This window comes from Somniosus microcephalus, unplaced genomic scaffold (genome assembly GCF_052327205.1).
Source record: "Somniosus microcephalus isolate GS21.2 unplaced genomic scaffold, FLI_Smic_1.0 unresolved_chr9, whole genome shotgun sequence".
NCBI classification, from domain to species: domain Eukaryota; kingdom Metazoa; phylum Chordata; class Chondrichthyes; order Squaliformes; family Somniosidae; genus Somniosus; species Somniosus microcephalus.
The window spans coordinates 5,046,610-5,072,609 of NW_028225187.1; the positions used below are offsets into that span (position 1 = coordinate 5,046,610).

At 45.5% G+C, this 26,000-nt stretch overlaps 15 non-coding genes across 15 annotated transcripts; 5 read left to right on the forward strand and 10 right to left on the reverse strand.

Moving 5' to 3' along the window:
* Positions 1-1,820: 1,820 nt before the first annotated feature.
* On the reverse strand, positions 1,821-1,902 carry trnas-aga (transfer RNA serine (anticodon AGA)). The gene has a single exon. It is a non-coding gene; the product is annotated as a tRNA-Ser (tRNA).
* Positions 1,903-3,807: 1,905 nt separating this feature from the next.
* trnas-aga (transfer RNA serine (anticodon AGA)) lies at positions 3,808-3,889 on the reverse strand. Its single transcript has one exon. It is a non-coding gene; the product is annotated as a tRNA-Ser (tRNA).
* A 128-nt stretch (positions 3,890-4,017) lies between these two features.
* Positions 4,018-4,091, forward strand: trnan-guu (transfer RNA asparagine (anticodon GUU)). The gene has a single exon. It is a non-coding gene; the product is annotated as a tRNA-Asn (tRNA).
* A 1,703-nt stretch (positions 4,092-5,794) lies between these two features.
* trnaf-aaa (transfer RNA phenylalanine (anticodon AAA)) lies at positions 5,795-5,876 on the reverse strand. Its single transcript has one exon. It is a non-coding gene; the product is annotated as a tRNA-Phe (tRNA).
* A 128-nt stretch (positions 5,877-6,004) lies between these two features.
* On the forward strand, positions 6,005-6,078 carry trnan-guu (transfer RNA asparagine (anticodon GUU)). The gene has a single exon. It is a non-coding gene; the product is annotated as a tRNA-Asn (tRNA).
* A 1,702-nt stretch (positions 6,079-7,780) lies between these two features.
* trnas-gga (transfer RNA serine (anticodon GGA)) lies at positions 7,781-7,862 on the reverse strand. Its single transcript has one exon. It is a non-coding gene; the product is annotated as a tRNA-Ser (tRNA).
* Positions 7,863-9,767: 1,905 nt separating this feature from the next.
* Positions 9,768-9,849, reverse strand: trnas-aga (transfer RNA serine (anticodon AGA)). The gene has a single exon. It is a non-coding gene; the product is annotated as a tRNA-Ser (tRNA).
* Positions 9,850-11,755: 1,906 nt separating this feature from the next.
* On the reverse strand, positions 11,756-11,837 carry trnas-aga (transfer RNA serine (anticodon AGA)). The gene has a single exon. It is a non-coding gene; the product is annotated as a tRNA-Ser (tRNA).
* A 3,892-nt stretch (positions 11,838-15,729) lies between these two features.
* On the reverse strand, positions 15,730-15,811 carry trnas-aga (transfer RNA serine (anticodon AGA)). The gene has a single exon. It is a non-coding gene; the product is annotated as a tRNA-Ser (tRNA).
* Positions 15,812-15,939: 128 nt separating this feature from the next.
* Positions 15,940-16,013, forward strand: trnan-guu (transfer RNA asparagine (anticodon GUU)). The gene has a single exon. It is a non-coding gene; the product is annotated as a tRNA-Asn (tRNA).
* A 1,703-nt stretch (positions 16,014-17,716) lies between these two features.
* On the reverse strand, positions 17,717-17,798 carry trnas-aga (transfer RNA serine (anticodon AGA)). Its single transcript has one exon. It is a non-coding gene; the product is annotated as a tRNA-Ser (tRNA).
* Positions 17,799-17,926: 128 nt separating this feature from the next.
* Positions 17,927-18,000, forward strand: trnan-guu (transfer RNA asparagine (anticodon GUU)). The gene has a single exon. It is a non-coding gene; the product is annotated as a tRNA-Asn (tRNA).
* A 1,702-nt stretch (positions 18,001-19,702) lies between these two features.
* trnaf-aaa (transfer RNA phenylalanine (anticodon AAA)) lies at positions 19,703-19,784 on the reverse strand. Its single transcript has one exon. It is a non-coding gene; the product is annotated as a tRNA-Phe (tRNA).
* Positions 19,785-19,912: 128 nt separating this feature from the next.
* trnan-guu (transfer RNA asparagine (anticodon GUU)) lies at positions 19,913-19,986 on the forward strand. Its single transcript has one exon. It is a non-coding gene; the product is annotated as a tRNA-Asn (tRNA).
* A 1,703-nt stretch (positions 19,987-21,689) lies between these two features.
* On the reverse strand, positions 21,690-21,771 carry trnas-aga (transfer RNA serine (anticodon AGA)). The gene has a single exon. It is a non-coding gene; the product is annotated as a tRNA-Ser (tRNA).
* Between the last annotated feature and the right edge of the window lie 4,229 nt (positions 21,772-26,000).

The window sequence follows — 26,000 nt, forward strand, 5'->3', positions numbered from 1 at the left end:
GGTTCATGTGGAATAATTCCAATTGCAAACATTTTCGTGTCTGTCTCTGTGGCGCAATGGGCCAGCGCGTTCGGCTGTTAAACTAAAAGGTTGGTGGTTCGAGCCCACCCAGAGACGTGAGTAACTTTTAATTTTTGCTAACTCATCTATTGTTTAAAAATGGAGTCTTTGATTCCGTGAAATGAACAGTGGTGAGCATACTGCTGCTGCCTTCCTGTTTCCAATGGGGACAATCGCTTCATCGATCAGTCTTCTGCCAGGCAGCATGGATATTCTACATCCCTTATACCAATACTCCAAGTGCAGCGTTCTTGCATTAAAATCCAGCAGGAAAATCGGCCACAGTGGATAATCCATTCTGAAAACCCTTTTCTACACTTTCTTCAGGTTTACACATACATGGATTAGAATGGAAAGATTGCAACTATTACAATTGCCAGAGAACTGCAGCTTCCTTGCATCGCTCTGCACCCTGATCACATGACAACAACCAACCAATCACATAGAGCGGCGCGAGAACACCCCCATTGAATGTGTCCAATCAGGGCCTGAGGATTGAACTGCTCTGTCACATGCAGTTCCAGTACGTTGGAGGACTCATCTGTGAGGGGATGACTTGTTGCTGTCGCTAGCGCTGCGGCCGAGAAGCGAGCAACCCCTGCAATCTCTTGTTTTCAGCCAAATGCTAGAGGTATGAATTTCTAATGACAAAATCTTTGACGCTAACTGATTTGGTTGCTGTATTTGAATGCGGTTTAGTGCCTCGCACGGGCCTTGTGATTTTCTTTTTGCGTACGGTTTGCAGTGTGTGATCGCTTAACATTTTATGACTGAAATTAAATGCAATATCTGATTGAAATTGTTGCTTCATATGGCGTTCGGTCAAATTGAGGAAATTCGACACTACGAACGGGATTCAAATCGCCTTTTCTCTTGTGTGCTGCTTTTGTCCCTTTGTATGGCCGCGTGCCTCAGGGAATCTGGTTGGAGAATAAATCTTTGGCTTCATTGTTTTTCCTGCTGGTTGTCCATCCAGCTAAACATAGTTTTCTGTGGTGAAATGAATTCAGCAGACGCTACGAAGGAAGAACATATAAATTATTTCATGGCTTGACTGGGCGGATTCTGAGAGGTTGTTTACCCTGGCTGTGGATCCCGAACGAGGGGTCAAAGTTCCAGAATAAGGGGCCGGCCATTTAAGATTGAGATGAGGAGAAATTGCTTCATTGTAAGGGTTGTGTATCTTTGGAGTTTTCTAACGCAGAGGGCTGTGGTGGTTCAGTCGTTGAGGACATTATTAACTGGGATTGATATGTACATTACGGAAATCAATGTATATCGGGCTAGGTCGGTAATTTTCAGTTGAGGTAGAGGATCAGCCATGATCTTATTGAATGGCGGAGCATGATCGAGGGCCGCATGGCCAAATCCTGCTCCTATTTCTTATGATCTAATGTACCGATTTAGGCCGGCGGTGTTGAGAACTGTGGTTCGTCTGGCTTAGTTCTTTAAATAAGCATCGCAGTAGGAAGCAGCATCAACTGGAAGATGGCTGCGTGGAAGACGTGCATTTTCTTCAATGGGTTGCAAAATAAAATATTTTCGACGGTTAAAATTGCTTTGACGGTTTCAAGAGCGTTAAATAACGTAGTATTCTCCTTTGGCTTTGGCCGCTCGTAATGTCATAATGGGGTGAAGTGCTTGTTATACTTTCTGCTTGAAACTTTGTTTGATTGTAGCTTTGAATCTCGGCAGAGGAACCGAAAGGCAGCAGTTCAAATTAAGTAAAAAGCAATCATTTGGGACGACGTCCTCGGTGCCGTAGTCGGCAGGATTCGAACCTGCGCGAGGAAACCCCAATGGATTTCTAGTCCATCGCCTTAACCACTCGGCCACGACTACCCTGACAGTGGTTTGGACCCACGCAGCTTCTCATTTGCTTCGAAATCGGTGCCTCTGCTGTGAACACTCTGGCACATAATCACATGGGTTCATGTGGAATAATTCCAATTGCAAGCATTTTCGTGTCTGTCTCTGTGGCGCAATGGGCCACCGCGTTCGGCTGTTAACTGAAAGGTTGGTGGTTCGAGCCCACCCAGAGACGTGAGTAATTTTTAATTTTTGCAAACTCATCTATTGTTTAAAAATGGAGTCTTTGATTCCGTGAAATGAACAGTGGTGAGCATACTGCTGCTGCCTTCCTGTTTCCAATGGGAACAATCGCTTCATCGATCAGTCTTCTGCCAGGCAGCATGGATATTCTACATCCCTTATACCAATACTCCAAGTGCAGCGTTCTTGCATTAAAATCCTGCAGGAAAATCGGCCACAGTGGATAATCCATTCTGAAAACCCTTTTCTACACTTTCCTCAGGTTTACACATACATGGATTAGAATGGAAAGCTTGCAACTATGACAATTGCCAGAGAACTGCAGCTTCCTTGCATCGCTCTGCACCCTGATCACATGACAACAACCAAGCAATCACATAGAGCGGCGCGAGAACACCCCCATTGAATGTGTCCAATCAGGGCCTGAGGATTGAACTGCTCTGTCACATGCAGTTCCAGTACGTTGGAGGACTCAGCTGTGAGCGGATGACTTGTTGCTGTCACTAGCGCCGCGGCCGAGAAGCGAGCAGCCCCTGCAATCTCTTGTTTTCAGCCAAATGCGAGAGGTATGAATTTCTAATGACAAAATCTTTGACGCTAACTGATTTGGTTGCTGTATTTGAATGCGGTTTAGTGCCTCGCACGGCCCTTGTGATTTTCTTTTTGCGTACGGTTTGCAGTGTGTGATCGCTTAACATTTTGCGACTGAAATTAAATGCAATATCTGATTCAAATTGTTGCTTCATATGGCGTTCGGTCAAATTGAGGAAATTCGACAATACGAACGGGATTCAAATCGCCTTTTCTCTTGTGTGCTGCTTTTGTCCCTTTGTATGGCCGCGTGCCTCAGGGAATGTGGTTGGAGAATAAATCTTTGGCTGCATTGTTTTTCCTGCTGGTTGTCCATCCAGCTAAACATAGTTTTCTGTGGTGAAATGAATTCAGCAGACGCTACGAAGGAAGAACATATAAATTCTTTCATGGCTTGAATGGCCGGATTCTGAGAGGTTGTTTACCCTGGCTGTGGAGCCCGAACTAGGGGTCAAAGTTTCAGAATAAGGGGCCGGCCATTTAAGATTGAGATGAGGAGAAATTGCTTCATTGTAAGGGTTGTGTATCTTTGGAGTTTTCTAACGCAGAGGGATGTGGTGGTTCAGTCGTTGAGTACATTCCTAACTGAGATGGATATGTACATTACGGAAATCAAGGTATATGGGGCTAAGTCGGTAATTTTCAGTTGAGGTAGAGGATCAGCCATGATCTTATTGAATGGCGGAGCATGATCGAGGGCCGCATGACCAAATCCTGCTCCTATTTCTTATGATCTAATGCACCGATTTAGGCCGGCGGTGTTGAGAACTGTGGCTCGTCTGCCTTAGTTCATTCAATAAGCATCGCAGTAGGAAGCAGCATCAACTGGAAGATGGCTGCGCGGAAGACGTGCGTTTTCTTCAATGGGTTGCAAAATAAAATATTTTCGACGGTTAAAATTGCTTTGACGGTTTCAAGAGCGTTAAATAACGTAGTATTCTCCTTTGGCTTAGGCCTCTCGTAATGTCATAATGGGGTGAAGTGCTTGTTATACTTTCTGCTTGAAACTTTGTTTGATTGCAGCTTTGAATCTCGGCAGAGGAACCGAAAGGCAGCAGTTCAAATTAAGTAAAAAGCGATCATTTGGGACGACGTCCTCGGTGCTGTAATCGGCAGGATTCGAACCTTCGCGGGGAAACCCCAATGGATTTCTAGTCCATCGCCTTAACCACTCGGCCACGACTACCGTGACAGTGGTTTGGACCCACGCAGCTTCTCATTTGCTTCGAAATCGGTGCCTCTGCTGTGAACACTCTGGCACATAATCACATGGGTTCATGTGGAATAATTCCAATTGCAAACATTTTCGTGTCTGTCTCTGTGGCGCAATGGGCCAGCGCGTTCGGCTGTTAACTGAAAGGTTGGTGGTTCGAGCCCACCCAGAGACGTGAGTAACTTTTAATTTTTGCAAACTCATCTATTGTTTAAAAATGGAGTCTTTGATTCCGTGAAATGAACAGTGGTGAGCATACTGCTGCTGCCTTCCTGTTTCCAATGGGAACAATCGCTTCATCGATCAGTCTTCTGCCAGGCAGCATGGATATTCTACATCCCTTATACCAATACTCCAAGTGCAGCGTTCTTGCATTAAAATCCAGCAGGATAATCGGCCACAGTGGATAATCCATTCTGAAAACCCTTTTCTACACTTTCCTCAGGTTTACACATACATGGATTAGAATGGAAAGCTTGCAACTATTACAATTGCCAGAGAACTGCAGCTTCCTTGCATCGCCCTGCACCCTGATCACATGACAACAACCAACCAATCACATAGAGCGGCGCGAGAACACCCCCATTGAATGTGTCCAATCAGGGCCTGAGGATTGAACTGCTCTGTCACATGCAGTTCCAGTAAGTTGATGGACTCAGCTGTGACCGGATGACTTGTTGCTGTCGCTAGCGCCGCGGCCGAGAAGCGAGCAGCCCCTGCAATCTCTTGTTTTCAGCCAAATGCTAGAGGTATGAATTTCTAATGACAAAATCTTTGACGCTAACTGATTTGGTTGCTGTATTTGAATGCGGTTTAGTGCCTCGCACGGGCCTTGTGATTTTCTTTTTGCGTGCGGTTTGCAGTGTCTGATCGCTTAACATTTAGCGACTGAAATTAAATGCAATATCTGATTCAAATTGTTGCTTCATATGGCGTTCGGTCAAATTGAGGAAATTCGACACTACGAACGGGATTCAAATCGCCTTTTCTCTTGTGTGCTGCTTTTGTCCCTTTGTATGGCCGTGTGCCTCAGGGAATGTGGTTGGAGAATAAATCTTTGGCTGCATTGTTTTTCCTGCTGGTTGTCCATCCAGCTAAACATAGTTTTCTGTTGTGAAATGAATTCAGCAGACGCTACGAAGGAAGAACACATAAATTCTTTCATGGCTTGACTGGGCGGATTCTGAGAGGTTGTTTACCCTGGCTGTGGAGCCCGAACTAGGGGTCAAAGTTTCAGAATAAGGGGCCGGCCATTTAAGATTGAGATGAGGAGAAATTGCTTCATTGTAAGGGTTGTGTATCTTTGGAGTTTTCTAAAGCAGAGGGCTGTGGTGGTTCAGTCGTTGAGTACATTCCTAACTGAGATGGATATGTACATTACGGAAATCAAGGTATATGGGGCAAGGTCGGTAACTTTCAGTTGAGGTAGAGGATCAGCCATGATCTTATTGAATGGCGGAGCATGATTGAGGGCCGCATGGCCAAATCCTGCTCCTATTTCTTATGATCTAATGTAGCGATTTAGGCCGGCGGTGTTGAGAACTGTGGCTCGTCTGCCTTAGTTCATTAAAAAAGCATCGCAGTAGGAAGCAGCATCAACTGGAAGATGGCTGCGCGGAAGACGTGCATTTTCTTCAATGGGATGCAAAATAAAATATTTTCGACGGTTAAAATTGCTTTGACGGTTTCAAGAGCGTTAAATAACGTAGTATTCTCCTTTGGCTTAGGCCTCTCGTAATGTCATAATGGGGTGAAGTGCTTGTTATACTTTCTGCTTGAAACTTTGTTTGATTGTCGCTTTGAATCTCGGCAGAGGAACCGAAAGGCAGCAGTTCAAATTAAGTAAAAAGTGATCATTTGGGACGACGTCCTCGGTGCCGTAGTCGGCAGGATTCGAACCTGCGCGGGGAAACCCCAATGGATTTTTAGTCCATCGCCTTAACCACTCGGCCACGACTACCCTGACAGTGGTTTGGACCCACGCAGCTTCTCATTTGCTTCGAAATCGGTGCCTCTGCTGTGAACACTCTGGCACATAATCACATGGGTTCGTGTGGAATAATTCCAATTGCAAACATTTTTGTGTCTGTCTCTGTGGCGCAATGGGCCAGCGCATTCGGCTGTTAACTGAAAGGTTGGTGGTTCGAGCCCACCCAGAGACGTGAGTAACTTTTAATTTTTGCAAACTCATCTATTGTTTAAAAATGGAGTCTTTGATTCCGTGAAATGAACAGTGGTGAGCATACTGCTGCTGCCTTCCTGTTTCCAATGGGAACAATCGCTTCATCGATCAGTCTTCTGCCAGGCAGCATGGATATTCTACATCCCTTATACCAATACTCCAAGCGCAGCGTTCTTGCATTAAAACCCAGCAGGAAAATCGGCCACAGTGGATAATCCATTCTGAAAACCCTTTTCTACACTTTCCTCAGGTTTACACATACATGGATTAGAATGGAAAGCTTGCAACTATTACAATTGCCAGAGAACTGCAGCTTCCTTGCATCGCCCTGCACCCTGATCACATGACAACAACCAACCAATCACATAGAGCGGCGCGAGAACACCCCCATTGAATGTGTCCAATCAGGGCCTGAGGATTGAACTGCTCTGTCACATGCAGTTCCAGTAAGTTGGAGGACTCAGCTGTGACCGGATGACTTGTTGCTGTCGCTAGCGCCGCGGCCGGGAAGCGAGCAGCCCCTGCAATCTCTTGTTTTCAGCCAAATGCTAGAGGTATGAATTTCTAATGACAAAATCTTTGAGGCTAACTGATTTGGTTGCTGTATTTGAATGCGGTTTAGTGCCTCGCACGGGCCTTGTGATTTTCTTTTTGCGTGCGGTTTGCAGTGTGTGATCGCTTAACATTTTGCGACTGAAATTAAATGCAATATCTGATTCAAATTGTTGCTTCATATGGCGTTCGGTCAAATTGAGGAAATTCGACACTACGAACGGGATTCAAATCGCCTTTTCTCTTGTGTGCTGCTTTTGTCCCTTTGTATGGCCGCGTGCCTCAGGGAATGTGGTTGGAGAATAAATCTTTGGCTGCATTGTTTTTCCTGCTGGTTGTCCATCCAGCTAAACATAGTTTTCTGTGGAAAATGAATTCAGCAGACGCTACGAAGGAAGAACATATAAATTCTTTCATGGCTTGACTGGGCGGATTCTGAGAGGTTGTTTACCCTGGCTGTGGAGCCCGAACTAGGGGTCAAAGTTTCAGAATAAGGGGCCGGCCATTTAAGATTGAGATGAGGAGAAATTGCTTCATTGTAAGGGTTGTGTATCTTTGGAGTTTTCTAACGCAGAGGGCTGTGGTGGTTCAGTCGTTGAGTACATTCCTAACTGAGATGGATATGTACATTACGGAAATCAAGGTATATGGGGCAAGGTCGGTAACTTTCAGTTGAGGTAGAGGATCAGCCATGATCTTATTGAATGGCGGAGCATGATCGAGGGCCGCATGGCCAAATCCTGCTCCTATTTCTTATGATCTAATGTAGCGATTTAGGCCGGCGGTGTTGAGAACTGTGGCTCGTCTGCCTTAGTTCATTAAATAAGCATCGCAGTAGGAAGCAGCATCAACTGGAAGATGGCTGCGCGGAAGACGTGCATTTTCTTCAATGGGTTGCAAAATAAAATATTTTCGACGGTTAAAATTGCTTTGACGGTTCCAAGAGCGTTAAATAACGTAGTATTCTCCTTTGGCTTAGGCCTCTCGTAATGTCATAATGGGGTGAAGTGCTTGTTATACTTTCTGCTTGAAACTTTGTTTGATTGTCGCTTTGAATCTCGGCAGAGGAACCGAAAGGCAGCAGTTCAAATTAAGTAAAAAGCGATCATTTGGGACGACGTCCTCGGTGCCGTAGTCGGCAGGATTCGAACCTGCGCAGGGAAACCCCAATGGATTTCCAGTCCATCGCCTTAACCACTCGGCCACGACTACCCTGACAGTGGTTTGGACCCACGCAGCTTCTCATTTGCTTCGAAATCGGTGCCTCTGCTGTGAACACTCTGGCACATAATCACATGGGTTCATGTGGATTAATTCCAATTGCAAACATTTTTGTGTCTGTCTCTGTGGCGCAATGGGCCAGCGCGTCCGGCTGTTAACTGAAAGGTTGGTGGTTCGAGCCCACCCAGAAAAGTGAGTAACTTTTAATTTTTGCAAACTCATCCATTGTTTAAAAATGGAGTCTTTGATTCCGTGAAATGAACAGTGGTGAGCATACTGCTGCTGCCTTCCTGTTTCCAATGGGAACAATCGCTTCATCGATCAGTCTTCTGCCAGGCAGCATGGATATTCTACATCCCTTATACCAATACTCCAAGTGCAGCGTTCTTGCATTAAAATCCAGCAGGAAAATCGGCCACAGTGGATAATCCATTCTGAAAACCCTTTTCTACACTTTCCTCAGGTTTACACATACATGGATTAGAATGGAAAGCTTGCAACTATTACAATTGCCAGAGAACTGCAGCTTCCTTGCATCGCTCTGCACCCTGATCACATGACAACAACCAACCAATCACATAGAGCGGCGCGAGAACACCCCCATTGAATGTGTCCAATCAGGGCCTGAGGATTGAACTGCTCTGTCACATGCAGTTCCAATACGTTGGAGGACTCAGCTGTGAGTGGATGACTTGTTGCTGTCGCTAGCGCCGCGGCCGGGAAGCGAGCAGCCCCTGCAATCTCTTGTTTTCAGCCAAATGCTAGATGTATGAATTTCTAATGACAAAATCTTTGACGCTAACTGATTTGTTAGCTGTATTTGAATGCGGTTTCGTGGCTCGCACGGGCCTTGTGATTTTCTTTTTGCGTACGGTTTGCAGTGTGTGATCGCTTTACAATTTGCGACTGAAATTAAATGCAATATCTGATTCAAATTGTTGCTTCATATGGCGTTCGGTCAAATTGAGGAAATTCGACACTACGAACGGCATTCAAATCGCCTTTTCTCTTGTGTGCTGCTTTTGTCCCTTTGTATGGCCGCGTGCCTCAGGGAATGTGGTTGGAGAATAAACCTTTGGCTGCATTGTTTTTCCTGCTGGTTGTCCATCCAGCTAAACATAGTTTTCTGTGGTGAAATCAATTCAGCAGACGCTACGAAGGAAGAACCTATAAATTCTTTCATGGCTTGACTGGGCGGATTCTGAGAGGTTGTTTACCCTGTCTGTGGAGCCCGAACTAGGGGTCAAAGTTTCAGAATAAGGGGCCGGCCATTTAAAATTGAGATGAGGAGAAATTGCTTCATTGTAAGGGTTGTGTATCTTTGGAGTTTTCTAACGCAGAGGGATGTGGTGGTTCAGTCGTTGAGTACATTCCTAACTGAGATGGATATGTACATTACGGAAATCAAGGTATATGGGGCTAGGTCGGTAATTTTCAGTTGAGGTAGAGGATCAGCCATGATCTTATTGAATGGCGGAGCATGATCGAGGGCCGCATGGCCAAATCCTGCTCCTATTTCTTATGATCTAATGCACCGATTTAGGCCGGCGGTGTTGAGAACTGTGGCTCGACTGCCTTAGTTCATTAAATAAGCATCGCAGTAGGAAGCAGCATCAACTGGAAGATGGCTGCGCGGAAGACGTGCGTTTTCTTCAATGGGTTGCAAAATAAAATATTTTCGACGGTTAAAATTGCTTTGACGGTTTCAAGAGCGTTAAATAACGTCGTATTCTCCTTTGGCTTAGGCCTCTCGTAATGTCATAATGGGGTGAAGTGCTTGTTATACTTTCTGCTTGAAACTTTGTTTGATTGTAGCTTTGAATCTCGGCAGAGGAACCGAAAGGCAGCAGTTCAAATTAAGTAAAAGGCGATCATTTGGGACGACGTCCTCGATGCCATAGTCGGCAGGATTCGAACCTGTGCGGGGAAACCCCAATGGATTTCTAGTCCATCGCCTTAACCACTCGGCCACGACTACCCTGATAGGGGTTTGGACCCACGCAGCTTCTCATTTGCTTCGAAATCGGTGCCTCTGCTGTGAACACTCTGGCACATAATCACATGGGTTCATGTGGAATAATTCCAATTGCAAACATTTTCGTGTCTGTCTCTGTGGCGCAATGGGCCAGCGCGTTCGGCTGTTAACTGAAAGGGTTGGTAGTTCGAGCCCACCCAGAGACGTGAGTAACTTTTAATTTTTGCAAACTCATCTATTGTTTAAAAATGGAGTCTTTGATTCCGTGAAATGAACAGTGGTGAGCATACTGCTGCTGCCTTCCTGTTTCCAATGGGAACAATCGCTTCATCGATCAGTCTTCTGCCAGGCAGCATGGATATTCTACATCCCTTATACCAATACTCCAAGTGCAGCGTTCTTGCATTAAAATCCAGCAGGAAAATCGGCCACAGTGGATAATCCATTCTGAAAACCCTTTTCTACACTTTCCTCAGGTTTACAGATACATGGATTAGAATGGAAAGCTTGCAACTATTACAATTGCCAGAGAACTGCAGCTTCCTTGCATCGCCCTGCACCCTGATCACATGACAACAACCAACCAATCACATAGAGCGGCGCGAGAACACCCCCATTGAATGTGTCCAATCAGGGCCTGAGGATTGAACTGCTCTGTCACATGCAGTTCCAGTAAGTTGGAGGACTCAGCTGTGACCGGATGACTTGTTGCTGTCGCTAGCGCCGCGGCCGAGAAGCGAGCAGCCCCTGCAATCTCTTGTTTTCAGCCAAATGCGAGAGGTATGAATTTCTAATGACAAAATCTTTGAGGCTAACTGATTTGGTTGCTGTATTTGAATGCGGTTTAGTGCCTCGCACGGGCCTTGTGATTTTCTTTTTGTGTGCGGTTTGCACTGTCTGATCGCTTAACATTTTGCGACTGAAATTAAATGCAATATCTGATTCAAATTGTTGCTTCATATGGCGTTCGGTCAAATTGAGGAAATTCGACACTACGAACGGGATTCAAATCGCCTTTTCTCTTGTGTGCTGCTTTTGTCCCTTTGTATGGCCGCGTGCCTCAGGGAATGTGGTTGGAGAATAAATCTTTGGCTGCATTGTTTTTCCTGCTGGTTGTCCATCCAGCTAAACATAGTTTTCTGTGGTGAAATGAATTCAGCAGACGCTACGAAGGAAGAACATATAAATTCTTTCATGGCTTGACTGGGCGGATTCTGAGAGGTTGTTTACCCTGGCTGTGGAGCCCGAACTAGGGGTCAAAGTTTCAGAATAAGGGGCCGGCCATTTAAGATTGAGATGAGGAGAAATTGCTTCATTTTAAGGGTTGTGTATCTTTGGAGTTTTCTAACGCAGAGGGCTGTGGTGGTTCAGTCGTTGAGTACATTCCTAACTGAGATGGATATGTACATTACGGAAATCAAGGTATATGGGGCAAGGTCGGTAACTTTCAGTTGAGGTAGAGGATCAGCCATGATCTTATTGAATGGCGGAGCATGATCGAGGGCCGCATGGCCAAATCCTGCTCCTATTTCTTATGATCTAATGTAGCGATTTAGGCCGGCGGAGTTGAGAACTGTGGCTCATCTGCCTCAGTTCATTAAATAAGCATCGCAGCAGGAAGCAGCATCAACTGGAAGATGGCTGCGCGGAAGACGTGCATTTTCTTCAATGGGTTGCAAAATAAAATATTTTCGACGGTTAAAATTGCTTTGACGGTTCCAAGAGCGTTAAATAACGTAGTATTCTCCTTTGGCTTAGGCCTCTCGTAATGTCATAATGGGGTTAAGTGCTTGTTATACTTTCTGCTTGAAACTTTGTTTGATTGCAGCTTTGAATCTCGGCAGAGAAACCGAAAGGCAGCAGTTCAAATTAAGTAAAAACCGATCATTTGGGACGACGTTCTCGGTGCCGTAGTCGGCAGGATTCGAATCTGCGCGGGTAAACCCCAATGGATTTCTAATCCACCGCCTTAACCACTCGGCCACGACTACCCTGACAGTGGTTTGGACCCACGCAGCTTCTCATTTGCTTCGAAATCGGTGCCTCTGCTGTGAACACTCTGGCACATAATCACATGGGTTCATGTGGAATAATTCCAATTGCAAACATTTTCGTGTCTGTCTCTGTGGTGCAATGGGCCAGCGTGTTCGGCTGTTAACTGAAAGGTTGGTGGTTCGAGCCCACCCAGAGACGTGAGTAACTTTAAATTTTTGCAAACTCATCTATTGTTTAAAAATGGAGTCTTTGATTCCGTGAAATGAACAGTGGTGAGCATACTGCTGCTGCCTTCCTGTTTCCAATGGGAACAATCGCTTCATCGATCAGTCTTCTGCCAGGCAGCATGGATATTCTACATCCCTTATACCAATACTCCAAGTGCAGCGTTCTTGCATTAAAATCCAGCAGGAAAATCGGCCACAGTGGATAATTCATTCTGAAAACCCTTTTCTACACTTTCCTCAGGTTTACACATACTTGGATTAGAATGGAAAGCTTGCAACTATTACAATTGCCAGAGAACTGCAGCTTCCTTGCATCGCCCTGCACCCTGATCACATGACAACAACCAACCAATCACATAGAGCGGCGCGAGAACACCCCCATTGAATGTGTCCAATCAGGGCCTGAGGATTGAACTGCTCTGTCACATGCTGTTCCAGTAAGTTGGAGGACTCAGCTGTGACCGGATGACTTGTTGCTGTCGCTAGCGCCGCGGCCGAGAAGCGAGCAGCCCCTTCAATCTCTTGTTTTCAGCCAAATGCTAGAGGTATGAATTTCTAATGACAAAATCTTTGACGCTAACTGATTTGGTTGCTGTATTTGAATGCGGTTTAGTGCCTCGCACGGGCCTTGTGATTTTCTTTTTGCGTGCGGTTTGCAGTGTGTGATCGCTTAACATTTTGCGACTGAAATTAAATGCAATATCTGATTCAAATTGTTGCTTCATATGGCGTTCGGTCAAATTGAGGAAATTCGACACTACGAACGGGATTCAAATCGCCTTTTCTCTTGTGTGCTGCTTTTGTCCCTTTGTATGGCCGCGTGCCTCAGGGAATGTGGTTGGAGAATAAATCTTTGGCTGCATTGTTTTTCCTGCTGGTTGTCCATCCAGCTAAACATAGTTTTCTGTGGTGAAATGAATTCAGCAGACGCTACGAAGGAAGAACATATAAATTCTTTCATGGCTTGACTCGGCGGATTCTGAGAGGTTGTTTACCCTGGCTGTGGAGCCCGAACTAGGGGTCAAAGTTTCAGAATAAGGGGCCGGCCATTTAAGATTGAGATGAGGAGAAATTGCTTCATTGTAAGGGTTGTGTATCTTTGGAGTTTTCCAACGCAGAGGGCTGTGGTTGTTCAGTCGTTGAGTACATTCCTAACTGAGATGGATATGTACATTACGGAAATCAAGGTATATGGGGCAAGGTCGGTAACTTTCAGTTGAGGTAGAGGATCAGCCATGATCTTATTGAATGGCGGAGCATGATCGAGGGCCGCATGGCCAAATCCTGCTCCTATTTCTTATGATCTAATGCACCGATTTAGGCCGGCGGTGTTGAGAACTCTGGCTCATCTGCCTTAGTTCACTAAATAAGCATCGCAGCAGGAAGCAGCATCAACTGGAAGATGGCTGCGCGGAAGACGTGCATTTTCTTCAATGGGTTGCAAAATAAAATATTTTCGACGGTTAAAATTGCTTTGACGGTTTCAAGAGCGTTAAATAACGTAGCATTCTCCTTTGGCTTAGGCCTCTCGTAATGTCATAATGGGGTTAAGTGCTTGTTATACTTTCTGCTTGAAACTTTGTTTGATTGCAGCTTTGAATCTCGGCAGAGAAACCGAAAGGCAGCAGTTCAAATTAAGTAAAAACCGATCATTTGGGACGACGTTCTCGGTGCCGTAGTCGGCAGGATTCGAATCTGCGCGGGTAAGCCCCAATGGATTTCTAATCCACCGTCTTAACCACTCGGCCACGACTACCCTGACAGTGGTTTGGACCCACGCAGCTTCTCATTTGCTTCGAAATCGGTGCCTCTGCTGTGAACACTCTGGCACATAATCACATGGGTTCATGTGGAATAATTCCAATTGCAAACATTTTCGTGTCTGTCTCTGTGGTGCAATGGGCCAGCGTGTTCGGCTGTTAACTGAAAGGTTGGTGGTTCGAGCCCACCCAGAGACGTGAGTAACTTTAAATTTTTGCAAACTCATCTATTGTTTAAAAATGGAGTCTTTGATTCCGTGAAATGAACAGTGGTGAGCATACTGCTGCTGCCTTCCTGTTTCCAATGGGAACAATCGCTTCATCGATCAGTCTTCTGCCAGGCAGCATGGATATTCTACATCCCTTATACCAATACTCCAAGTGCAGCGTTCTTGCATTAAAATCCAGCAGGAAAATCGGCCACAGTGGATAATCCATTCTGAAAACCCTTTTCTACACTTTCCTCAGGTTTACACATACTTGGATTAGAATGGAAAGCTTGCAACTATTACAATTTCCAGAGAACTGCAGCTTCCTTGCATCGCCCTGCACCCTGATCACATGACAACAACCAACCAATCACATAGAGCGGCGCGAGAACACCCCCATTGAATGTGTCCAATCAGGGCCTGAGGATTGAACTGCTCTGTCACATGCTGTTCCAGTAAGTTGGAGGACTCAGCTGTGACCGGATGACTTGTTGCTGTCGCTAGCGCCGCGGCCGAGAAGCGAGCAGCCCCTGCAATCTCTTGTTTTCAGCCAAATGCTAGAGGTATGAATTTCTAATGACAAAATCTTTGACGCTAACTGATTTGGTTGCTGTATTTGAATGCGGTTTAGTGCCTCGCACGGGCTTGGTGATTTTCTTTTTGCGTGCGGTTTGCAGTGTGTGATCGCTTAACATTTTGCGACTGAAATTAAATGCAATATCTGATTCAAATTGTTGCTTCATATGGCGTTCGGTCAAATTGAGGAAATTCGACACTACGAACGGGATTCAAATCGCCTTTTCTCTTGTGTGCTGCTTTTGTCCCTTTGTATGGCCGCGTGCCTCAGGGAATGTGGTTGGAGAATAAATCTTTGGCTGCATTGTTTTTCCTGCTGGTTGTCGATCCAGCTAAACTTAGTTTTCTGTGGTGAAATGAATTCAGCAGACGCTACGAAGGAAGAACATATAAATTCTTTCATGGCTTGACTCGGCGGATTCTGAGAGGTTGTTTACCCTGGCTGTGGAGCCCGAACTAGGGGTCAAAGTTTCAGAATAAGGGGCCGGCCATTTAAGATTGAGATGAGGAGAAATTGCTTCATTGTAAGGGTTGTGTATCTTTGGAGTTTTCCAACGCAGAGGGCTGTGGTTGTTCAGTCGTTGAGTACATTCCTAACTGAGATGGATATGTACATTACGGAAATCAAGGTATATGGGGCAAGGTCGGTAACTTTCAGTTGAGGTAGAGGATCAGCCATGATCTTATTGAATGGCGGAGCATGATCGAGGGCCGCATGGCCAAATCCTGCTCCTATTTCTTATGATCTAATGCACCGATTTAGGCCGGCGGTGTTGAGAACTCTGGCTCATCTGCCTTAGTTCACTAAATAAGCATCGCAGCAGGAAGCAGCATCAACTGGAAGATGGCTGCGCGGAAGACGTGCATTTTCTTCAATGGGTTGCAAAATAAAATATTTTCGACGGTTAAAATTGCTTTGACGGTTTCAAGAGCGTTAAATAACGTTGCATTCTCCTTTGGCTTAGGCCTCTCGTAATGTCATAATGGGGTGAAGTGCTTGTTATACTTTCTGCTTGAAACTTTGTTTGATTGTAGCTTTGAATCTCGGCAGAGGAACCGAAAGGCAGCAGTTCAAATTAAATAAAAACCGATCATTTGGGACGACGTCCTCGATGCTGCAGTCGGCAAGATTCGAACCTGCGCGGGGAAACCCCAATGGATTTCTAGTCCATCGCCTTAACCACTCGGCCACGACTACCCTGACAGTGGTTTGGACCCACGCAGCTTCTCATTTGCTTCGAAATCGGTGCCTCTGCTGTGAACACTCTGGCACATAATCACATGGGTTCATTTGGAATAATTCCAATTGCAAACATTTTCGTGTCTGTCTCTGTGGCGCAATGGGCCAGCGCGTTCGGCTGTTAACTGAAAGGTTGGTGGTTTGAGCCCACCCAGAGACGTGAGTAATTTTTAATTTTTGCAAACACATCTATTGTTTAAAAATGGAGTCTTTGATTCCGTGAAATGAACAGTGGTGAGCATACTGCTGCTGCCTTCCTGTTTCCAATGGGAACAATCGCTTCATCGATCAGTCTTCTGCCAGGCAGCATCGATATTCTACATCCCTTATACCAATACTCCAAGTGCAGCGTTCTTGCATTAAAATCCAGCAGGAAAATCGGCCACAGTGGATAATCCATTCTGAAAACCCTTTTCTACACTTTCCTCAGGTTTACACATACATGGATTAGAATGGAAAGCTTGCAACTATTACAATTGCCAGAGAACTGCAGCTTCCTTGCATCGCTCTGCACCCTGATCACATGACAACAACCAACCAATCACATAGAGCGGCGCGAGAACACCCCCATTGAATGTGTCCAATCAGGGCCTGAGGATTGAACTGCTCTGTCACATGCAGTTCCAGTACGTTGGAGGACTCAGCTGTGAGCGGATGACTTGTTGCTGTCGCTAGCGCCGCGGCCGAGAAGCGAGCAGCCCCTGCAATCTCTTGTTTTCAGCCAAATGCGAGAGGTATGAATTTCTAATGACAAAATCTTTGACGCTAACTGATTTGGTTGCTGTATTTGAATGCGGTTTAGTGCCTCGCACGGGCCTTGTGATTTTCTTTTTGCGTGCGGTTTGCAGTGTGTGATCGCTTAACATTTTGCGACTGAAATTAAATGCAATATCTGATTCAAATTGTTGCTTCATATGGCGTTCGGTCAAATTGAGGAAATTCGACACTACGAACGGCATTCAAATCGCCTTTTCTCTTGTGTGCTGCTTTTGTCCCTTTGTATGGCCGCGTGCCTCAGGGAATGTGGTTGGAGAATAAACCTTTGGCTGCATTGTTTTTCCTGCTGGTTGTCCATCCAGCTAAACATAGTTTTCTGTGGTGAAATCAATTCAGCAGACGCTACGAAGGAAGAACATATAAATTCTTTCATGGCTTGACTGGGCGGATTCTGAGAGGTTGTTTACCCTGGATGTGGAGCCCGAACTAGGGGTCAAACTTTCAGAATAAGGGGCCGGCCATTTAAGATTGAGATGAGGAGAAATTGCTTCATTGTAAGGGTTGTGTATCTTTGGAGTTTTCTAACGCAGAGGGATGTGGTGGTTCAGTCGTTGAGTACATTCCTAACTGAGATGGATATGTACATTACGGAAATCAAGGTATATGGGGCAAGGTCGGTAATTTTCAGTTGAGGTAGAGGATCAGCCATGATCTTATTGAATGGCGGAGCATGATCGAGGGCCGCATGGCCAAATCCTGCTCCTATTTCTTATGATCTAATGCACCGATTTAGGCCGGCGGTGTTGAGAACTGTGGCTCGTCTGCCTTAGTTCATTAAATAAGCATCGCAGTAGGAAGCAGCATCAACTGGAAGATGGCTGCGCGGAAGACGTGCGTTTTCTTCAATGGGTTGCAAAATAAAATATTTTCGACGGTTAAAATTGCTTTGACGGTTTCAAGAGCGTTAAATAACGTAGTATTCTCCTTTGGCTTAGGCCTCTCGTAATGTCATAATGGGGTGAAGTGCTTGTTATACTTTCTGGTTGAAACTTTGTTTGATTGTAGCTTTGAATCTCGGCAGAGGAACCGAAAGGCAGCAGTTCAAATTAAGTAAAAAGCGATCATTTGGGACGACGTCCTCGGTGCCGTAGTCGGCAGGATTCGAACCTGCACGGGGAAACCCCAATGGATTTCTAATCCATCGCCTTAACCACTCGGCCACGACTACCCTGACAGTGGTTTGGACACACGCAGCTTCTCATTTGCTTCGAAATCGGTGCCTCTGCTGTGAACACTCTGGCACATAATCACATGGGTTCATGTGGAATAATTCCAATTGCAAACATTTTCGTGTCTGTTTCTGTGGCGCAATGGGCCAGCGCGTTCGGCTGTTAACTGAAAGGTTGGTGGTTCGAGCCCACCCAGAGACGTGAGTAACATTTAATTTTTGCAAACTCATCTATTGTTTAAAAATGGAGTCTTTGATTCCGTGAAATGAACAGTGGTGAGCATACTGCTGCTGCCTTCCTGTTTCCAATGGGAACAATCGCTTCATCGATCAGTCTTCTGCCAGGCAGCATGGATATTCTACATCCCTTATACCAATACTCCAAGTGCAGCGTTCTTGCATTAAAGTCCAGCAGGAAAATCGGCCACAGTGGATAATCCATTCTGAAAACCCTTTTCTACACTTTCCTCAGGTTTACACATACATGGATTAGAATGGAAAGCTTGCAACTATTACAATTGCCAGAGAACTGCAGCTTCCTTGCATCGCTCTGCACCCTGATCACATGACAACAACCAACCAATCACATAGAGCGGCGCGAGAACACCCCCATTGAATGTGTCCAATCAGGGCCTGAGGATTGAACTGCTCTGTCACATGCAGTTCCAGTACGTTGGAGGACTCAGCTGTGAGCGGATGACTTGTTGCTGTCGCTAGCGCCGCGGCCGGGAAGCGAGCAGCCCCTGCAATCTCTTGTTTTCAGCCAAATGCTAGATGTATGAATTTCTAATGACAAAATCTTTGACGCTAACTGATTTGGTAGCTGTATTTGAATGCGGTTTAGTGGCTCGCACGGGCCTTGTGATTTTCTTTTGCGTACGGTTTGCAGTGTGTGATCGCTTTACAATTTGCGACTGAAATTAAATGCAATATCTGATTCAAATTGTTGCTTCATATGGCGTTCGGTCAAATTGAGGAAATTCGACACTACGAACGGCATTCAAATCGCCTTTTCTCTTGTGTGCTGCTTTTGTCCCTTTGTATGGCCGCGTGCCTCAGGGAATGTGGTTGGAGAATAAACCTTTGGCTGCATTGTTTTTCCTGCTGGTTGTCCATCCAGCTAAACATAGTTTTCTGTGGTGAAATCAATTCAGCAGACGCTACGAAGGAAGAACATATAAATTCTTTCATGGCTTGACTGGGCGGATTCTGAGAGGTTGTTTACCCTGGATGTGGAGCCCGAACTAGGGGTCAAACTTTCAGAATAAGGGGCCGGCCATTTAAGATTGAGATGAGGAGAAATTGCTTCATTGTAAGGGTTGTGTATCTTTGGAGTTTTCTAACGCAGAGGGATGTGGTGGTTCAGTCGTTGAGTACATTCCTAACTGAGATGGATATGTACATTACGGAAATCAAGGTATATGGGGCTAGGTCGGTAATTTTCAGTTGAGGTAGAGGATCAGCCATGATCTTATTGAATGGCGGAGCATGATCGAGGGCCGCATGGCCAAATCCTGCTCCTAATTCTTATGATCTAATGCACCGATTTAGGCCGGCGGTGTTGAGAACTGTGGCTCGTCTGCCTTAGTTCATTAAATAAGCATCGCAGTAGGAAGCAGCATCAACTGGAAGATGGCTGCGCGGAAGACGTGCGTTTTCTTCAATGGGTTGCAAAATAACATATTTTCGACGGTTAAAATTGCTTTGACGCTTTCAAGAGCGTTAAATAACGTAGTATTCTCCTTTGGCTTAGGCCTCTCGTAATGTCATAATGGGGTGAAGTGCTTGTTATTCTTTCTGCTTGAAACTTTGTTTGATTGTTGCTTTGAATCTCGGCAGAGGAACCGAAAGGCAGCAGTTCAAATTAAGTAAAAAGCGATCATTTGGGACGACGTCCTCGGTGCCGTAGTCGGCAGGATTCGAACCTGCGCGGGGAAACCCCAATGGATTTTTAGTCCATCGCCTTAACCACTCGGCCACGACTACCCTGACAGTGGTTTGGACCCACGCAGCTTCTCATTTGCTTCGAAATCGGTGCCTCTGCTGTGAACACTCTGGCACATAATCACATGGGTTCATGTGGAATAATTCCAATTGCAAACATTTTCGTGTCTGTCTCTGTGGCGCAATGGGCCAGCGCGTTCGGCTGTTAACTGAAAGGTTGGTGGTTCGAGCCCACCCAGAGACGTGAGTAACTTTTAATTTTTGCAAACTCATCTGTTGTTTAAAAATGGAGTCTTTGATTCCGTGAAATGAACAGTGGTGAGCATACTGCTGCTGCCTTCCTGTTTCCAATGGGAACAATCGCTTCATCGATCAGTCTTCTGCCAGGCAGCATGGATATTCTACATCCCTTATACCAATACTCCAAGTGCAGCATTCTTGCATTAAAATCCAGCAGGAAAATCGGCCACAGTGGATAATCCATTCTGAAAACCCTTTTCTACACTTTCCTCAGGTTTACACATACATGGATTAGAATGGAAAGCTTGCAACTATTACAATTGCCAGAGAACTGCAGCTTCCTTGCATCGCTCTGCACCCTGATCACATGACAACAACCAACCAATCACATAGAGCGGCGCGAGAACACCCCCATTGAATGTGTCCAATCAGGGCCTGAGGTTTGAACTGCTCTGTCACATGCAGTTCCAGTAAGTTGGAGGACTCAGCTGTGACCGGATGACTTGTTGCTGTCGCTAGCGCCGCGGCCGAGAAGCGAGCAGCCCCTGCAATCTCTTGTTTTCAGCCAAATGCTAGAGGTATGAATTTCTAATGACAAAATCTTTGACGCTAACTGATTTGGTTGCTGTATTTGAATGCGGTTTAGTGCCTCGCACGGGCCTTGTGATTTTCTTTTTGCGTGCGGTTTGCAGTGTGTGATCGCTTAACATTTTGCGACTGAAATTAAATGCAATATCTGATTCAAATTGTTGCTTCATATGGCGTTCGGTCAAATTGAGGAAATTCGACACTACGAACGGGATTCAAATCGCCTTTTCTCTTGTGTGCTGCTTTTGTCCCTTTGTATGGCCGCGTGCCTCAGGGAATGTGGTTGGAGAATAAATCTTTGGCTGCATTGTTTTTCCTGCTGATTGTCCATCCAGCTAAACATAGTTTTCTGTGGTGAAATGAATTCAGCAGACGCTAAGAAGGAAGAACATATAAATTCTTTCATGGCTTGACTGGGCGGATTCTGAGAGGTTGTTTACCCTGGCTGTGGAGCCCGAACTAGGGGTTAAAGTTTCAGAATAAGGGGCCGGCCATTTAAGATTGAGATGAGGAGAAATTGCTTCATTGTAAGGGTTGTGTATCTTTGGAGTTTTCTAACGTAGAGGGCTGTGGTGGTTCAGTCGTTGAGTACATTCCTAACTGAGATGGATATGTACATTACGGAAATAAAGGTATATGGGGCAAGGTCGGTAACTTTCAGTTGAGGTAGAGGATCAGCCATGATCTTATTGAATGGCGGAGCATGAACGAGGGCCGCATGGCCAAATCCTGCTCCTATTTCTTATGATCTAATGTAGCGATTTAGGCCGGCGGTGTTGAGAACTGTGGCTCGTCTGCCTTAGTTCATTAAATAAGCATCGCAGTAGGAAGCAGCATCAACTGGAAGATGGCTGCGCGGAAGACGTGCATTTTCTTCAATGGGTTGCAAAATAAAATATTTTCGATGGTTAAAATTGCTTTGACGGTTCCAAGAGCATTAAATAACGTAGTATTCTCCTTTGGCTTAGGCCTCTCGTAATGTCATAATGGGGTGAAGTGCTTGTTATACTTTCTGCTTGAAACTTTGTTTGATTGTAGCTTTGAATCTCGGCAGAGGAACCGAAAGGCAGCAGTTCAAATTAAGTAAAAAGCGATCATTTGGGACGACGTCCTCGGTGCCGTAGTCGGCAGGATTCGAACCTGCGCGGGGAAACCCCAATGGATTTCTATTCCATCGCCTTAACCACTCGGCCACGACTACCCTGACAGTGGTTTGGACCCACGCAGCTTCTCATTTGCTTCGAAATCGGTGCCTCTGCTGTGAACACTCTGGCACATAATCACATGGGTTCATGTGGAATAATTCCAATTGCAAACATTTTCGTGTCTCTCTCTGTGGTGCAATGGGCCAGCGCGTTCGGCTGTTAACTGAAAGGTTGGTGCTTCGAGCCCACCCAGAGACGTGAGTAACTTTTAATTTTTGCAAACTCATCTATTGTTTAAAAATGGAGTCTTTGATTCCGTGAAATGAACAGTGGTGAGCATACTGCTGCTGCCTTCCTGTTTCCAATGGGAACAATCGCTTCATCGATCAGTCTTCTGCCAGGCAGCATGGATATTCTACATCCCTTATACCAATACTCCAAGTGCAGCGTTCTTGCATTAAAATCCAGCAGGAAAATCGGCCACAGTGGATAATCCATTCTGAAAACCCTTTTCTACACTTTCCTCAGGTTTACACATACATGGATTAGAATGGAAAGCTTGCAACTATTAGAATTGCCAGAGAACTGCAGCTTCCTTGCATCGCCCTGCACCCTGATCACATGACAACAACCAACCAATCACATAGAGCGGCGCGAGAACACCCCCATTGAATGTGTCCAATCAGGGCCTGAGGATTGAACTGCTCTGTCACATGCAGTTCCAGTAAGTTGGAGGACTCAGCTGTGACCGGATGACTTGTTGCTGTCGCTAGCGCCGCGGCCGAGAAGCGAGCAGCCCCTGCAATCTCTTGTTTTCAGCCAAATGCTAGAGGTATGAATTTCTAATGACAAAATCTTTGACGCTAACTGATTTGGTTGCTGTATTTGAATGCGGTTTAGTGCCTCGCACGGGCCTTGTGATTTTCTTTTTGCGTGCGGTTTGCAGTGTGTGATCGCTTAACATTTTGCGACTGAAATTAAATGCAATATCTGATTCAAATTGTTGCTTCATATGGCGTTCGGTCAAATTGAGGAAATTCGACACTACGAACGGGATTCAAATCGCCTTTTCTCTTGTGTGCTGCTTTTCTCCCTTTGTATGGCCGCGTGCCTCAGGGAATGTGGTTGGAGAATAAATCTTTGGCTGCATTGTTTTTCCTGCTGGTTGTCCATCCAGCTAAACATAGTTTTCTGTGGTGAAATGAATTCAGCAGACGCTACGAAGGAAGAACATATAAATTCTTTCATGGCTTGACTGGGCGGATTCTGAGAGGTTGTTTACCCTGGCTGTGGAGCCCGAACTAGGGGTCAAAGTTTCAGAATAAGGGGCCGGCCATTTAAGATTGAGATGAGGAGAAATTGCTTCATTGTAAGGGTTGTGTATCTTTGGAGTTTTCTAACGCAGAGGGCTGTGGTGGTTCAGTCGTTGAGTACATTCCTAACTGAGATGGATATGTACATTACGGAAATCAAGGTATATGGGGCAAGGTCGGTAACTTTCAGTTGAGGTAGAGGATCAGCCATGATCTTATTGAATGGCGGAGCATGATCGAGGGCCGCATGGCCAAATCCTGCTCCTATTTCTTATGATCTAATGTAGCGATTTAGGCCGGCGGTGTTGAGAACTGTGGCTCGTCTGCCTTAGTTCATTAAATAAGCATCGCAGTAGGAAGCAGCATCAACTGGAAGATGGCTGCGCGGAAGACGTGCATTTTCTTCAATGGGTTGCAAAATAAAATATTTTCGACGGTTAAAATTGCTTTGACGGTTCCAAGAGCGTTAAATAACGTAGTATTCTCCTTTGGCTTAGGCCTCTCGTAATGTCATAATGGGGTGAAGTGCTTGTTATACTTTCTGCTTGAAACTTTGTTTGATTGTAGTGATGTAAGCCCCCAAAGTGTGGACTGAGTGATATACACAGTCGACAACACTGGCTTGTTGTAAGAAAGACAGACCCAATAATTGAAGTAAAAACGGTTTATTCAGGCCTGGGGAGCTATGGCTCTTGCGTCCCAACAAAAGGCTCCAACTCCACCGAATCTCTTGAGGTTCACACAGTTATACAAAAATTAAGGCCCTGCCCTAAAGGCGGGGATAAGCTTATTAACATATACAGAATTATAGTTAAATTGTAATTATAAAACCATGACATTCCATTCTTCTAGTCGCTTACAAATCTCACATTTCGTTATCAGTTGGTCTTGTTACTTTCTCATGACCCGGGCCTCAATTTTATTACTTTACGATCGTCCATTTGCTGTTGTCAGATGGCTTGGTCTTTCTAAGTATTTCTCTAAGATAGTAGATCTTTCCAAAGCGGGCACTCCGCAGACTTTCTGTCTCTCTCTCTTGAATTATTTCTACAGAGCAAAAACACTTTAGTTAGTTAAAAGAATAGAACCCTATTGAGCTTCACACTTAACAAACCCTTAAGTGCAAGGGTGTCGACTCGCGTGGCCGAACCCATATATCTCTCCCTCTTTCTAAGGGGTTGTTTTGACAGTTTTAATCTCTCCGCAGTTAACCCATAGTCCTGTTTAAACCTTATCTGGGTTTATACAATTTTTACAGACTTCTATTGTTCAACTCAGAGCACAAATTAACCTATTCCCTCCATTTTATATATTGGTGTTATAGATGAATCCTGGTTTGTTTTACCTTATTAAATCCAATTTTTAATATCTTACTTCAGTCCCCCCTTTTGACCTTTGGACAATTGCTCCAAACAGGTCAACATGTATTTCCACTTCCTGGTGTCTGCCAGAGCGTGCACTCCCTGGCCTTCTACCAGTTTAGGTTATACATGTATATATATATCTTATCAATTTGGAGGCCGACTTCCCCCTCCTTGTGGTATGGTGGTCTTTCCTTTACGGTGGTCTTTCCTTTAGGGTGAGCTTTCCTTTATGCACTCCGTCCGGTGTAACCATTCCCGGGGCCCCTGAGACCCTACACTAATGGTTGAGGGTTTCCTGCTCAAGCCTGTCCCTCATTCCCACGTGGGGTGTGTGACGTGCCAATTCGAGACTGTCATCACACACCAGTCCTCATTCACCACCCTCCTTCTGCCACCCTCCTTCTGCCACCTCCATCTTACGGTTGGCCGGCCCGGTCTTTAATTACCATGCCCAATTAATCCCACATAATTTCAGTCGCTTCCCATCGCGTCTTACACCATTTGCCTTGGAGAGGCAGGGGAGTTGTCCATTCTTAACATCGCTACCTGCCCCTCCTCAGGCTCTACTTCCTTCACTGCACCAATTTCGGCCTTACTCATTCTGGCACAAAGGCACTGGAGAAATAAAAATACACAATATATCAGAATAACAATCAAGAGGAATATCATTATGCCTTGTACCACCGAGGCGCCCAAAGTCCCCGACCATCCTGATCCCCAATTGTCAAAATATGAGGAAGTGGGGGAGCCTCTAGTTTTCTTGGCCACCTCCTGGATGTGATTGGCGAGATTTTCAATCTCTTCTGAGTTATCTGGGATGTATGTACAGCATGATGGCCCTATTAGAGCACACGTTCCTCCTTCTTTAGCTGATCAGTAGTCTAAGGCCATCCGGTTCTGCATTGATACAGTGCGCGTGGCCACCAGTTCCTCATTTATTGATCTGGCTATCCCGGCTGTATCATTGGCCACTTGTTCCAATAATGTATTTAATTGATCTATTTCATGAAGGGCCCTGTGTACCCCATAGAAAGGCCACATCATAGCCATAACCTTTTCCCAGGTTTGTACCGCCCGCTTGCTCCTGCCCACCGGAACCTCTTGTTGTGCGTCGGTTAGGGTTCCATAGTGGGTTACATCTGGCCGTACAAAGCCTAGGTAGCATGATCCTCTCCAGTCATGTGGCAGCCAGGGGTATGCTCTCTCCCCGCATATAAAATACGTGCCATTATAGGCGTGTACGGTCTTATTGACTCTGAATATGTCCCTCCATGAATGCTGTGCGGTTTTTCCTTTGCCCCACTTTCCTCCGCTGGTTTTATTACTCACATTAGTCCAATCTAGGGAAATAAGATCCCCTACTGGAGTGACCACTCCATTCCTGGTCCTAGAGATTGCCTCTACTTCAATGAAGTTATCACAAAGACTCCACCCCATAAACTGTCCCTTGCTCCTGGTTTTGTTTAGACACCATCCTCCCCGGTGCTCCCCCACTGGTATCAATGCGGGAGGTGGTTCGTTTGCATCGAAAGAAGTCAGGTACCAGCCCTCAAATCTGTTCATTGAGTATCCGGCTGTCCTCCACATCTTCATGCACATGTTGTTTAA